Below are 13105 nucleotides of genomic sequence, written 5' to 3'. Positions count from 1 at the left end.
CATATTTATTAACAGTTGAATATTATTTTAAGCCACCTTAAATCCCTTACTTATGAGGTGAGGGCATAATCAATCAATCAACAAGTAATTGAGCATCCACTTTATGGAAACCAATTCCAACCATAACTTAAAACTTCAGTCTTGAGTATTATCAGGCTATATGCTTTATGAATTTTTATACTTTGAGCATCCGATTCCAATGATTGTAATGAGGTAAACTGTTGAAGTTTACATTACAGTACAGTTTGTGAAAATTAAGTTTTACTCTGTGAATAAAGGAATTGGATAGATAATTTCAGACAACATTCTGAAAGACACTTATGCCCTCATTCCAAAGTTGAAATGAAATGTGGGGGAGAAGACCTGCTGGGACTAAGGAGAAAAGTCGATGAAATCTGAGGTTGATGCCTTTAAATCCTCTTATATTGTAAACCTTTTGAGATACCTTTTAGGAGTTTCATTTTTTCTATCTCTAAAGCGCTTTTTTTTACAAATTTAGCTACTGCCCTATTGTAACCTTTTCCTTTGTTCACTAAATCTGGGGAACAAAAATACAGAGATGCTACATCCGTGGGTGGGATACAAAAATGAACCAAGTGATCTACTCACATTCACAAAGTTGTGCTGTTTGAACTTGGCTTTGAATAGACCTTAAAGAAGGATCTGTATATTCAATTGTACAGTTAATAAGTTAGGTCTTTTGCTTAAAAAGAAATCATAAATTTAAAAATTGAATATATGAAAACCAGCATCTTCTTACTTAATAATCTGTTCTTGTGGTCTCTACATCATCATATACTTATTTTATAGAAAAAACCAGATTTCTAAATTCAGTGAGTTCAAAGACTCAGTATAACTCCCAGGTATGGCATTTCTTTAAAGAATATCATCACACACTGATGAATTATAGTTAGGTAAGAAACTAATTTTTTGACTTTGGGAAAACTTTCGTCTAGACTTAAATGAGTGAGAAAACAGAACTCAATAGTGTCATTAAAAAAAAAGTGTTCTGACAAAAAATATCATCAAGTTCCCAATTCATAGAACTTCCTTTAGTCCTCTGTTGCTGTGGCATTCTGAAACTACTTTTGAAGCAGGTCCTCAAATTCATGCTCAAATGTTCTCCCTGCTTGGGTCTTTCTGAAAAATAAAAAAAGTTGCTTCCAATTAGACCACTGTTTTTCAAAAGTATCTCTGTTTGTTTGTAGGAGGGGAATGCAAGATTTCTCTCTCTCTCTCTCTTTTTTTTTTTTTTTTTTTTGAGACAGAGTCTTCCTCTGTCCCCTAGGCTGGAGTGCAGTGGCACAATCTCAGCTCAATGAAACCTCTGCCTCCCAAGTTCAAGCGATTCTCCTGCTTCAGCCTCTTGAGTAGCTGGGATTACAGGTGCCCACTACCACGCCTGGCTTTTTTTTTTTTTTTAAGTAGAGACGGGGTTTCATTATTTTGGTCAGGCTGGTCTCAAACTCCTTATCTTGTGATCCGCCTGCTCTGGCCTCCCAAAGTGCTGGGATTACAGGCATGAGTCACTGCACCCGGCCGATTTCTCTATGGACTTGAGCCATGATAGATAATTTTACTGAGGAGTAAAGACCTTCTACCCCAAAGCAACAGGGAAAAGCCAAGGAAAAAGGTAAATCTGTTTTGTTGGATGACTGGTTAAAATGGAAGCACTGAAGTGATTTGTGTGGGCTAGGTTCAGAGAGTAGCTGAAATTCATCTGCGTACCTCGGGTGATCCATTATAGAACCAGGCACAGGAAATCCTTAAAAAGAAAGAATAGGACATAAGTTCCTTTTTAGCTTATACTGAGATGAAGAATAAGTGCTGTCAGATAGAACTCAAAACCTTGGGTGGTTCTGGTAAATAAGTAAAGTAGAAGGCATACTTTGTAATTATTTTAATCACAAGTAGGCATTTTATCTTTATGATATCTTTATATATTCTTTTGTATAATATTTATATTATTTACATATTATCAAAAAAGTCATTGAGCTATAGAAGTCACCTATAGCTATAGCTAACGTTTAAATTATCTGATCTCACTTCACTGATTTGGTTGGATTTGATTTTCTCTAAAATAAAATCTCTATGCTAATCCAAAAGGTTGGCCATTTTGCTTTCCTTTGTGTGGATTACATTCATTTTTACTTCTCTTCTGCTTCTTCTTCTTCACAGTTCTTCAGTTATTGTGGTTTCTCTCCTCACCAAGTCTTATCATTTCCATGAACCTTATTCAAACTTCTTCCTTCTCTGTGAAGGCTTCTGTGATTACTAGAGTTCATCCTGAATTCTCTTTTCTTGGTTTCCACTGGTTGGTGAGGTAATAAACTGAGACATTAATTTTTGGCTTGTTCTCACCGAATAAGAAAAGTTTCCTAATGAGAAGGTAGCTCCCCCTTCCTCCACCTGTAGGAAAGAACGCCAGGTTTTTGTATACTTTATAGGGTCCTTTGCTTGAGGGAGTTGTGGTTTCAGAGCCCATTAAGCCCTAAAGAAGAAACCTTAAAGAGTTTTCTTTACTAATCTCTGTTCTCTAAAATGAATTATTAACCTGGGCCCCTTCTGGGGTAAGGAGAGTGAAGTTGATTGATGCTTTGGAGTTTGAGAATTGGATAGCACTACTGGAGAGAAAAACAATCAACTTTCCCTCAAATGGGGAAGGTAGCAAGGTCTCTACTTGCATACAGCTCCAGTTGGGGTAACTGCTTGGCACACTTCTGGAGGCTGGACATAAAAAGGCACTGCTTTGAGAGGAGCAGTGATCATCTGAGGGCTGGGCCAATGGTCAACAGCAAGGACCACTGTGGAGGGCATCTGTAAACCCAGCTAGTGCAGTAGTGCTGGCACTCAGAAGGAACAGGCTCAATGGCATCTTTGTGGGGTAGTCAAGCAATGTCAATGATGGAGACCATCATGGACTAAGGAATTAGATTTCACTGAGTCTTGTACCAATCTAGGGATGAGAAGGGAGCCCCAAAACTTGGCTGTATTTCTTGCTAATTTGGTGTCAGGGGCCTCAGGTTTAATTTTCTTTAGAAAAATAAGGGAGTTTTTTGTACCTGAATGTTGAGGAGTGTTGGGGAAGTTCACCTGAACTTCCTATACATGTAATACCTAAGTTAGTTCTTACCAATGTATTATTGTCTCTTCTCTTTCTTTTTTCATTTGTGTCTGTCTTATCTCTCTAAGACTCCAAGCCTCCCAAAGGCTAGTATCTTGTCTTGTTGTAACCACAACTACAATGACAACTACAAATATATAACTGGATCGCTCGTTGTGCCCAGCATGTTTCTGTATAATGTGTGGGTTCTATGTGACTGCTTGTTTGGTCAACTCTTCACTACACTTCACAAACATATTGATGATAAGTGGGAATCTCAGGCTGCAGATTTACTCTGAGATACGTCTATGTGATATGGTCCCGAGAGGGCTTTCCCACCCTGAAGTTCTGTGTAATGCTCTTCTTCTTGTCCTTTATTTCCCTACCTACCCACAGTTCTATTTTCATTATGAATTTAAAGTCCAAGCAATTGTTTTATGTGTTCACTCAGTTGCCCACAAACTCTGCTCATTCATTTATGATTTCTGACACATGCCATGCTGTCTCTATCTCCTTGATTCCATTTCCCCAGAGAGACAGCTCACTGGGTCCCCATGTCAACAGAGGATTCAGAAACCAAAGCTAAGCCATACTTTGTAACAAAAAATAAGAAGAGATAACCAATCTATGATGTGATAGAAAAATGATCGGGCCAAACTCCGATCACTTTTGCCTAAGTTAGGGAAGCTACCCTGCTTGGTAACAGATGTTACAGAAATACCTATCAATCAGCATTGATAACAGGGTATTTATATGTACGTTAACAGTAGTGTCAAGGATTGTTTAGAATATTTTCTCTTGGTGGCCACTGGGTGTCCTCATTTACAAAGTAAATATGCAATTTTTAGTGAAGGTCACTGGAGAGAATAAAAGACACTAGTTTTCTCTTTGGCCCTTCACATACTGGGGATAAATTTATTGCTGAACTCACAACCAGGTTATATATTAGTACAGTTTAAAAACCTTCAGGTCAAACTGTTAAAGTTTATAACCAAGAGTAACTTATTCAGGGTCCAGACATGAATTTAAAAGGCTGTTTCCTCAACAGAGGGGACTGTGATCAGCTATTAGAATGAGCCCTTATTCATTTGAAAATTGGCATGGGATTTTGACTATCTGCCGAGAGAGCCAGCAGAGAGGAGCAGAGAAGGTCTTAATTTATTCTTGAAAGAAAAGAGAACACCAAATATCTCCATGGGATATTTGTTAGATTCTGTTTTTATCTCACCTTTTCTGAAAACTAATTAAAAATAATAATGAGAAAGATAAAATATGTCCTTTGCCTAGGAAACCTGAAATAATGTGAAAAACATTACAATGAGCTGGGTCAGTATACTGATTATCAAACATTTCACATTTGAAGACAAAGAATTAAATTATTCCTTTGTGAACCTGTTATCCCACCTGTAAAGTGAAGGTGTGTATGCTTCACAGGGATGTTGTAGGGACAAACAGAATATGAGGCACATAAGGTTTCTAGGAAGAGAAACTGTACATGAGATAGATTTAGAGCATTACTAATATCCTAATTGTGGCTGAGTCACCGTTGTGTATGACTGGTTCCTGCTGGAAGACAGGAGTCAAGGCCAGAGCTCACACAGCCAACAAATATGTACTGATTTGCTGCTCGCAGGCACTGAGTGTGACACACTGCTCAGCAATCACTTAGAGCTCCCTAAAGTGGTATTTTGCATTTCTAGGATTGTCATTGTCTCTTAAATTTATACGTATATACATCATTGATGAGGTTCTTCCCTTGCATGGCAAAAAGAATTTCTGCCTTCCTCCAATTCAAGATACAGGCCTACTATTGAATATATAACAATACAAGGCCTTCAAATGTCATACCTAGCCAATTAGCTAATCCTTTCCCAAAATAAACTTCACTGTAATATTTTTTTTCACTAGCATACATCCCCAGCTTAATTATTATTCTCTGGCATGTTATTTCAGTACATAAATTATCAATATGATTTTGTGTTAAAACCAACAATTTGACCAGGCATGGTGGCTCACACCTGTAATCTCAGCACTTTGGGAGGCTGAGGTAGGTGAATCACTTAAGTATAGGAGCTTGAGACCAGCCTAGCCAACATGGTGAAACCTTGTCTCTTCTAAAATACAAAATTAGCTGGGCATCGTGGCGCATGCCTGTAATTCGAGCTAGTCAGGAGGCTGAGGCAGGACAATCACTTGAACCCTGGAGGTGAAGGTTGCAGTGAGCTGAGATCACGTCACTGCACTCCAGCTTAGGCAACAGAGTGAGATTCTGTCTCAAACAAACAAAAAACTCCCAACAATTTATACAAACAATACCAGGGAAGCTAGGAAGCTCTATGAGTTATCCCTGCCTTTCAGAGATGTTTGATTGTCTTACTAGCCGAGCTTAACAGCCTTTTCTGTTTTTAAAGGACCACCATGCATGCCTCTAGTACGGCAATCTCTAACACTTAATCAACAGTTAAATCTACAGCAATACACAATAGCCAGGTCACTTTCACCCTGAGATTATACTAAAGGCTCACAATATACTCAGAGTGTATGGAAAAGTGTCTCATTTCTTCTCAAGATCCTTAAATTCCTTGCCTTTATAGTATTATCCAACTCATTAATTAGTAGACTCATTTTTCAATGACTGTAACCCCACAGATATGCATCTGCAGAGCCCTCCTGATTGTATTTTTACCCTTGGCCTTTTCTCCTTTTAGTTTCCTCAGTGTGCACCTGCAATTTCACTTTTAGAACTTCTCCAGGCTCGGTGGCTGAACACCACACAGCACAGGCTTTATCTGATGTGCTGGCGCCTGGTGTGGTCTAAGACACACTGGTGTTTTGTTCTTGAAGTACAGGACTGATGTTCTGAAACCTAGACTCTAACACAAAGGAGATCATTAGCTCATTTTAAGTGTCTCTTTTCTTCCCTCCCAGCCTCCTCCTACCCACCCCAAAACTTCCTTAGTCCTAAGTACTGGGAGCAGATGGCAACCATATTCCAAAGCTGAGTATACACAAAATAGTGCCATGGAGAACAGAGTGGCTTCAAAGTTAGCCTTTCTATTCAAGTGGGATGGCGGGGACTTCTGGAGGAGTGAACTCATCTCTCATTCATTTAATCCTCTATTCATTCAGCCAGGAATTTGTTTTCCTACACATCCTTCTACTGTCCAGCCAGTTGAGGGAGGGTGGGCATGAAGCAACTCTCTTGAGGGCCCTTCCAGCAGGAGGGCACTAAGATTCCTATGCCAAGCTCTTGTTTCCCTGGGCCAGCTCTGCCTGCTGCTGATCAAATCATGCCATTCCCGTAAGACGAGCTTGGGAACACAGTGTGTGGGGGGTGGATTTCTCAAGAACTGTCTCCTTGCTAGACTGACAGTCACATGCTGTATTCCCTAGACAAAGATGAGACCCAGGAAAAGGATGAAACAAGGAGGAGGATGTGGGGTTGCAGAAAACTGTGCAGGATGTTACAGCAACGGGAGGTGGGAGTGGGAAAACCTTTCCTTTCTGTTGTTTCAAGGTTTGCTAGAGCTTTTGCCTAATCATCTGTTTGAGCATCTTGAAAATAAGTATCTATTTCCATGATATCTATCAAAAACAGGCACCAGATTATACCACAAAGTTGACCTGCCATATTGCTATTAGAATTAAAACATGTAGCAGCCTACATTCAAAAGAAAGCTTTTCTGTTTCTCCAGCATAAAAAGCAGAGGGTATTTGTGATACACTGTTTTGTAGGTCTGCTGAATGAAAAAAAAAATCATTCAGTAAAAAATTAGTACCTGTATTTTCACAAACGGGCAGAATGCTTCCCAATGCACTACACCATTCTTTTCGCTTCATTCTCTCTACCACATTCATGTATTCATTCAACAAACATTTGCTAAGCACCTACCCCTACTCTGTGTAAGCACTTTGCTGGGTGTTAGGGATTCAGCAGCGGACAAGGTAAACAAGATTCTGCCCTCCTGAATTCTGTCACCTGGCCAAAACATTTAACAAGTACACTGCTAGAATGTTATTTGAGGAAAAGGAATAATTCATCTTACCTAGTATTTCTTCTGCATCTTTCTTAAACATATTTCTTGAAGGTCCAGACTCCTTTAACTAAGAAGTTCTATCTTAAATCTTTCTCTTTCCATTGTTATATTCATTCCTTTCTTGGCTACAATGTTGAGAGTTCAGATTGCAACTGCTATCATTTCTGGGGGGAATGGGGGTGGGACTGTAACCCTGAGAATCCTTGCTTTTCAAACTACACATATATTTTCTCTGTAAATATTGTACCATCTAATTTGCGTCTTTGGATTTTGTTGATTAGCCATCAACATGTGATTTAAGGAATACTGCATATGAGATGCAGAAATCATGACTCAGTAAGTTATTATTTTAAAGCTCTATTTTGGGATTTATACAGACTTGTGTACAGTCTAGTTTGGCTTTCAATCTAATCTGCAACTATTACTAGGAGGCTTGTAGATCAAGTTCCATACCCATGTGTCTCTGGAATTCTACAGTGAAGCAGAAGTGCTCAGGAGTTAAGAGAAGCAAACGTCCGAAATTATCTCCACGCATTACCAAAAACGGTGGGCACCACGGGACGGGGAAAACTTACCAGGTATAATGAGCCAGTGACTGTTACTGAATTTCTTAAGATTATACTTTTCCCAACTACTGCAGACTGCTTCAGAGTAGAAGAAGGTAAGTAAGCAGGGTGATTACAAGCAATCCTCCTCGGAAGTGAAACTCATTTACTCTTCTAAGTTTACCTCTATTTTAAATTATTTCAGACAACTCTCAAGCCATCAAGCTGACTGACTTTCAAAAAAATAAAAGATGCATTTCTTTACTTATAAGTATTTGTCTTTGCAAAGGGCTCTCTGATACGGTAGCACAGAAGTTTGCACATTCTAAGGATCTGATGTTTTGCCCTCTTTGGGCATCCCGGCTGGAAAGAGCTACGGTGAAAGGGCACCTAAGGTGAATGGACAGATTGTAGATGGATGCAGACAGGAAAATGTGCAGATCCTATAATGTATTCTGAGGTAAGACAGCACACAAATCCATTCCCTCTAATTTGAAAATCTCTCTTCTCTTTTTATTTTTTTTGAGACAAGGTCTCACTCTGTCACCCAGAGTGGAATGCAGTGGGATGATCATGGCTCACTGTAGCCTTGACTTCCTGGGCTCAGGTGATTCTCCCACCTCAACCTACGAAGTAGCTGGACTACAAGTGTACACCAATATGCCCCGCTAATTGTTTTGTAGAGACGGGGTTTCACTATGTTGCTGAGGCTGGTCTTGAACTCCTGGGCTCAAGCAATAAATCCACATTGGCCTCCCAAAGTGTTGGGATTACAGGTGTGAGCCAACATGCACAGCCTGAAAATCTCTCATTGACTAGAATGCACTTGAAGACAAGAAGGAACTTAATAGGTTAACAGTAGAATATAATGCTATAATGTTAATAATACTCTAACCCTTCCCTATACCAAGAGGACAACATTCAGAGAGATTTGACACTTCTTTCAGCCCCAGTTTCCTTGTCTGTAAATGGGGTGTTTCGTAAGAATAAGATTATGCATATTAGTCCTCTTTCATTTTTTAGAAAAAAAAAAATACAAATGGGGGAATAAAAGAAGGCAAAAAGATAATGGAGAAGTGTCCCAGTCTACTCAGGCCTGAATCCAAGAAGGGACAAGAAAAGGGGCACTGGCTTTTCTTGAAGTGAAGGAGGTAACTGTTCTACACACAATCTCTTCCCACAGATCTAGGGCTTTTCAGCCTCAGTCACTCTCAGGGGGAAAGGATAGGGACCTGCAACAACTCTCAGTTAGGTTGCATCAATTTTAGTTCATATTACTATTTTCAAACACTTAAAACTGTAGCTGACACTCAAATTCCTGGAGTGCTGGCTGTTTTTCTGGTGCTGCTTTAAGGGCTTTACATATAGTTTTCCATCGAATCCTTCTAATAACCCTATGAGATGGATACTATTTTTATTCTCATTATGCAATTATGCACATGAGGAAATGGAAACATAGGGAGGTTAATTAAAGGCACATAAAATGTATTCATAGGCTGAAGTTCACGTTAAAAAGAGCAAATAACTAGACCATGGGGGTGAGAAAATATTTTCTGAATATTGGAAAATAACACACAGCCCCAATCTTAGTCCATTATCAACATGTTCAAGAAATAGCTTTAGTTCTGTTCTCATACCTGCCCCTGCCCTGAAGGCATGTCGGAGGCCATCAGGAGCCACTCTGCATTGGGTTGTTCACAGGGACCTCTCCTCCTTGCTTCTTAGTTCACTCTGGGGGGCCAGGTTTGAGGATGCAGATTCTGATTAGTATAAGTCCTGAGGAAGTGGCTTTTTCCTTCTTTTAGTTCTCTGACCCCAGTGTAACAAAATCTTTAAACCTGTGTCCCAGAACCACATACAGGAAAGAATATGAAGCTCTAAAAGAAAGGCCTAGTCATGGTACCAGTGGAGTCCAAGACCTTCACGTCAAGAACTCCTGCTCTGGAGCAGGGCTGGGAGTGGGGGCACGCTTTGCCCGTATCACTGCCCAGTGAAACCAGGCCTGCTTTGCGGTGCCTGTTAGCACGTCAACCCAGGATTACTTAGGCCACTTCAGGAATCCCAGGATCTAGTCACCCATCTGGGACCTTTAGGTCAGGAATAAAATGGAATGGGCTAGATTTCTGAGCGTTTTATAAAAACTGGAAAAATTCCATTCAGGCCTACATGTAAAGACCTATAGTATTTCCCTGAGAAAATGATGTATCCTTTCCCCTGGGGTTAACTTCTAAAAGTTTTAGTTCAGAATTTGCATGTGTCTTTTCTATTAGACACAGAGTTATCTTCTGTAGTTCAAACTTATATGCACTTTTCTTTCATTATCTCCTTTACATCTAAATATCTGGTTAAGATATGAGGCAAAGAGATAATCAGTGATTATATAGGAAAGAAAGTGATTACAGCAAAAAATTTAATGACAAAGTTTATTCAATTATTGCTTCTTGAAATTCTTTGTGTAGTATTCTACATGCCACACTCAGCTTTCTTAAAAATTCTGTACTCTTTGGTCTCATATCTTTGTATAAAACTGATAACCTGACCAAGCTAAAACCAGTGAGAATAAATAAGTAGGAGGAAACTCATTTTTAGAACTGGAGAGGAAAGGAAAAAACTCCTCAAGGTTGATTTTGACATCAACTATAAATTCATTTTGGCCTTGTGAAATTATAAAGACTCATGTGCAAAATTCTTCCATGTGATTGTTTATATAATTTTCAGTAGTGACAAAATAATCTCCTTATTTAGTTTTACAGGTAATTTAATAGTAGAACAAAGTATCATTTGATTCAGTTGGTTCCAGATCACCATCCTAAAGTAAAGGTGTATCAGATACTTTGTGAACAGGTGGGATTGGTCTTTGGAATGTCTTGGACCATCACAGAAAGCAGCATACTTTAAGTAAACAAATTGAAACCTACCCTCCCCACCTACAAATAATGAATTTGAGGATGTCTCATGACAATGAAGGAGGACTTGAGAACAACACATAGGTTTGTTATTAGTAATTACAGAGTTATCGGAATTGGGCATATCATGAAAGTAGTACACAGAACATGGCTTTTAAAGAATTACGCTTTGTCATTTTAAAAACCATTGTTTTAAAAAATTATTTTAAAAATTGTTAGGATAATTTAAATGTTCAAAGTATATGACATCTATCCTCTGCTTAGTGTTCAGAGATTACTGAGGGTAAGGAACTGAGTGAATATTTGTGAAGTAGTAATTCTTGCAAAACATTGTTTCTCAATAAAAAGAAGAGAAAGCAATGTTGAGAAGTAGAGAAAGAACCAGTATAATATAATTACTGCTTCACTGGGCTTGGGTAGTGCCTTCAAATTCCTTTCGCATATATTTACCATTCCAATTGCCCTGTGAAATGGAAGATCTAATTCCCTCTCACTCTGCCTATTTAATTGCAGAGTCTCCCTTAACACTGGTTTTTCTCAGTCTATAATGGGCTAGGAATTCTTGTATCATAAAAATATTCGTTACTCCACTTTTGAGTTATTCATTATTTCTTTTTAAAACATTAAAACTTTTTTAAAAAGTACTTTGTAATAGTTGCTTTCCCATTTATCCTATGTTTGCTCTTGAACCCCTCTTTATGGTATTTTTTGTGACACATCTGATTCTGCTTTCTTGACAACAATCAGGAGGCCAGTAATCCCAAAACCCAAGGCAATCTTTTCCTAGGTCTCTCGCCCTCGTTGGTGTCTGTGCCACCTGATACTGACCGCTGACTCTTCCTCTCTCTGATGGTCTCTCTGCACTATCCTGGTTTTTCTCCTATCTCTTAGACCCCTCTTTTCTTTTCCTCTATTTATGCATTCTTCATTCTCTTGCTTATCACTCATGTAAATATTTCCCAAGGTTTTGCTTTCCCTTTTTCTCTCAACAAAGACCTTTTGACGTTTACTCCCATATCTATGGCTTATAGTGTGGCCTTTTGGCCAAAGGGTTTGCTAGTCCTAATCTCAAGCATTCCTGCTGTGCCCCAGGACCCTGTTTGTAACTCAGTGTTAGTTGTCTCCACTGGGAACACCTATGGTAGCTCATACTCAGCACTATATAAAATGGAACTCTATTCGATTCCTTTAAATGCTTTTCATCTTTCCTTGATATCTTGGAGTTATCTTTGATAACTGCCTTTGTTGTAACTAACACTCAGCTCCCAGAGCTGTCTACCCTCATCCACAAAATCTGTTGCACCTGGATCCTCCCCATTCCTCCTGTTACCGCCCCCTTCAGGTCACCAATAGTATGAAACACTGACAGTGCTGTCTGGACCCTCTCCTTCCTCCAGTTGCTCCTTCTCACAACCAGGCTGCCAAATTAGATCTTCCCAAAGTCTTGCTCATGGCAGGCCCCACTTAATACCCTTCCACAGCTCTGCAGCAGAGTGCAAACCCCTCATACCTAGTCCTAATGCTTCATTTCCAGTCTTTGAAAAGAGTTCAAAAGAAGCCATCTCTAATAAACCTAACTAGATATTACTGTTACCTGGATTAAAATATACTTTACAAACTTTCTAAATTCTCAGATGCTCGTGATGTGAGGACATGTATTGTTTTAAGATTCTTGGTGGCGGTGTGAGTTTTTCTCCACCTTTGTGTCCTCACAGAACTCACTATAGTGACAGGCACAAAAGATATATTCTATACATACTCACTGAGTGAGGGAATCAATGCTCCGGTGGGTCTGTGTGTATGGAGACATATCTTTAACCATTCTGCACGGAAGTTGTTTGTGAATGTTATTTGATCTTCTCTACAAGACTCTAAAGTCTCTGAGCCTAGGACTCCAGTTTATAAAACTGCATCCTGCACAATACTTAGCCTGTGGTCCTCCACATTGAAAGCATCCACTATATTGATGGATGAATAGTGCTGACTCTCTTCTGTTCAGAAAACATAAGTTTTTCCAGAAGCAGACTTAGTAACAGGCAGCATAAATGGTGGAAGAAAGAGCAGGGTTCTGTTTCTGACTCTGTCACTCATTATGCTGGGAAACTTTTGTTATGACACTTGCATTATTTGGGCCTCAGTTTTCTCATGTGTACAATAGTGGGTATAGACCAGGTAACCTTTAATCTTGCAGCGCTGATAAAAAGTTACAACTGGTACACATTCCTCAGAGAGAACAAATGATTCAGAGGCAGAAGAAAAGCAAAAAAGAAACTGCCCCCCACAAATAAAAATAAAGCATTCTGCTGATGAAGTAATAAGGTACGTGATTATGGTACCTAGTGTGAGGTGACTGGTGGAAAGATCCGACTTGAAGTTTCCTTAAAGCAAGAAGTCCTTAAAGAATCCTCACGCCTGCTCTCAATCAATCGTAAATATTCCAACTCGAAGGGCAGTAGTGCATGTGGCCTCTTTTATTGTAACTACAGATGTGAGAAGTCTTCACAGATATGGAGA

The 13105-nt window shown here is 39.3% G+C and overlaps 1 protein-coding gene and 1 long non-coding RNA gene across 55 annotated transcripts in view; one reads left to right on the top strand and one right to left on the bottom strand.

Moving 5' to 3' along the window:
- The window catches only part of LOC105470366 (zinc finger and BTB domain containing 20), an 814500-nt gene that overhangs the window by 24124 nt on the left and 777271 nt on the right, over positions 1-13105 (bottom strand). The window lies entirely within an intron of this gene.
- Positions 1-13105, top strand: part of LOC105470365 (uncharacterized) — a 71141-nt gene that overhangs the window by 7227 nt on the left and 50809 nt on the right. For 4 of the 5 annotated variants that reach the window (XR_011618546.1, XR_011618536.1, XR_011618537.1 and 1 more), the window contains exon 3: positions 7975-8145. The exons of the other annotated variant lie outside the window; for it this stretch is intronic. This is a non-coding gene — a long non-coding RNA (uncharacterized lncRNA). The remainder of the gene's footprint in view (positions 1-7974; positions 8146-13105) is intronic. 5 annotated transcript variants of the gene reach the window in all.

This window comes from Macaca nemestrina, chromosome 2 (genome assembly GCF_043159975.1).
Source record: "Macaca nemestrina isolate mMacNem1 chromosome 2, mMacNem.hap1, whole genome shotgun sequence".
Lineage (NCBI taxonomy): Eukaryota > Metazoa > Chordata > Mammalia > Primates > Cercopithecidae > Macaca > Macaca nemestrina.
Note: the sequence above shows the minus strand (reverse complement) of the source record. Positions and strands in the feature narration are given on the sequence as shown.